The sequence below is a fragment of the Sinocyclocheilus rhinocerous genome, unplaced genomic scaffold (assembly GCF_001515625.1).
Source record: "Sinocyclocheilus rhinocerous isolate Xijiao unplaced genomic scaffold, SAMN03320098_v1.1 scaffold1201, whole genome shotgun sequence".
Classification (NCBI taxonomy): Eukaryota; Metazoa; Chordata; class Actinopteri; order Cypriniformes; family Cyprinidae; genus Sinocyclocheilus; species Sinocyclocheilus rhinocerous.
The window spans coordinates 1324450-1326964 of record NW_015654059.1 but is presented as its reverse complement, the minus strand read 5'-3'; positions in this window follow the sequence as shown (position 1 = coordinate 1326964).

Below are 2515 nucleotides of genomic sequence, written 5' to 3'. Positions count from 1 at the left end.
ATGTAGCCCTTGTATCTACCGAAACTGCCTGACCGTTTAAATGTGCCAATGTGATGAAATTGTGTGGTCTCCGAGTATTGTGCCAAAGATGCAAACAGTATTAACTTCTTTGTCAGTGAGAGTAGTTAGGAAAGCTTAACTGAAGTTAGCGTGGCCTCTAGTGCTCAACAATGTGCTTCTTAAACCGTGTGCAGAGGCGTAGATCAAGACTGCATGGGGCATGAGCAGTACAAAGCAATATAACGGTTGTAGTTTCCAGAGAGTGATAGAAACAAACATCATCTAGTTCTGAGATGACTTTTCCCAACAGCTTGATCCCAAATCAGGTTATGTCGCCGCAGTCACTTCCAAACAATATTGGCTAGATCAAATCTGTTTTTCTTTCTCCTTTAAATGTTAAATCTGACAGAACTTTTCGAATAATGGTCAGAAATTCAATTTGGGATCTTATTTGGACTCTAGGTTGTAGATGATAAACACAAAGTTTAGGAAATGCTGTGTGGAATTGATGTTCACTTATATTGTTTTACCTTTCATATTGTTTCAGTATTTGTTTTCTTCTAAAAAAAAAAAAAAAATTATTATTTTTTTTACATTGCATTTTCATTAAAAAAAAGTATTTTCTCATTTTATGTGTAGTTTTTATCATGGAAACATACTAAACACATTAAAACATTCATTTTTCAAGCCAACATGATCAGAATATACCGACTTGATCTGACAGGAAAACGTAACTATATTACGAGGTGGCGATTTCGTTGGAATTCATATGATGTGAATCTTACGAAAACTTATGATTTTCGTAAAATGTAAGCATGAAGGTCCACCCTTAAACATAACCGTCACTGGGTGTAAACAAATCATACGAAAACGTTCAAATGAGATCATTAGCCAACGATTTGTCAAAACGTAAAATGGTTAGAAATTGCCATGCGAGTGTGTTGCTACATATCTTCCTACGAAAGAAAACTAGCCACATTTTGACGTAAAATTGATAGTAACAAACAGCTTTTTCACTGCCAGCTTGAAAGCCCACAATTCTTTTAATAAATATTTGATAAATTTAGTCGTTAAAATGCAACTTCAAAACACGCAGCAGCCTTTGTGAATCTGGGCTGTCAGTTTACATTTTTGATCATGTGTAGACAATTGAAATGGTCTGTACTTGATAAAAATTGTTCTTGGCAAAAATATCCCCTGTGATTTTATTGTATTTTTGTAGATAAGTACAAAGTTCAAAGTGCTGTATTTTTGGCAACTTAAAACGTTTGAAGTGTGAGGAATTGAACTAACGTTGGAATGATTATGAAATACTGACAGATGGGCACCGTAACCGATTCGTTTGTTACCTATTTTATTAACGGCTTTGCAGCTATGTTCTCATATTGCCATGTTACGAGAGTTGCTCATTTTCGGCAATCATGTTTTGTAATTTCGATAGATTGCCAATGGTCAAGTCGTAGGACTTCAACTCTAGTCACGCTTGTATTTCTCCTCTCCTGTTCTCTCCTTTCACCCTCCTTTTTATGGATTATACTCTTTCTGTTCAATTTTTTGAACTTGTAAAGTTGTACTTTATATCATACGATGGGATGAAAGTATTCCATATAGCCTGTGTTACAGATTTTGTACAAAAGGTGTTTATATGAAAATGTAACTAGTTCATAGCTTTGAATGTTGCAACTAAAGTTTTTATTTGTAAATGTTGAATATTAACCATCAAACAAATAAAGGTTGATTGATGTAAACTGTGAGTTTTTATAAATTATTGCACCTTTTGAGATCCAATACGATTAACACGTTTACTATGTTTAAACATTTACCACAGCTTCTTTAACTGTTTGACAGAGTTCCCATTTTATTTATTATGGTTAAGTAGCATTTTGATGTAAACTTCAATGTTGGAAGTTTCAATGAACTTTAAAGGATCGAAATGTACATCTGCCAAACATTAGTTACATTAAAAACAGTATTGTAATTTTTTTGGGGACATATTACCAAAGTAATACCATGTTTTGTGGATGCCATATTTTGTTTAATTAAAAGCAAGGCTATGGAGGCATAGTCTCTATAAGGGATTGTAATGTTTTTCACATTATACTGATATTTTTAATATCTTTATTATTATTATTTACTATAATGATTATGAATATATTTGTAATTGTTATATAATGTTTCAAATAATTCTTAGTAACAAAAAATCATACATATAAAATACACTGTGAAAATTACATGTAACAAACTTTTGATCAGATATCTACCTCACAGCCTCATTTTTCATAAAAATGAAATATGAATGCAATAATGTGTAGTATTTTTTGAGTTTTTTCTGTCCTGAAAATGTTTCAAATTTCTAAATCAAATATAATTTCTTTCAAATCTCACATTACATTTATTTTTAATCTGAAATATTACATTATTAATTATAATATGTAAAATATAAATTTAAATAATTATTTCAATAAAAACACGTTTTATTTTACATTTTAAATATTTTTATTGTTGTATTTAAAAC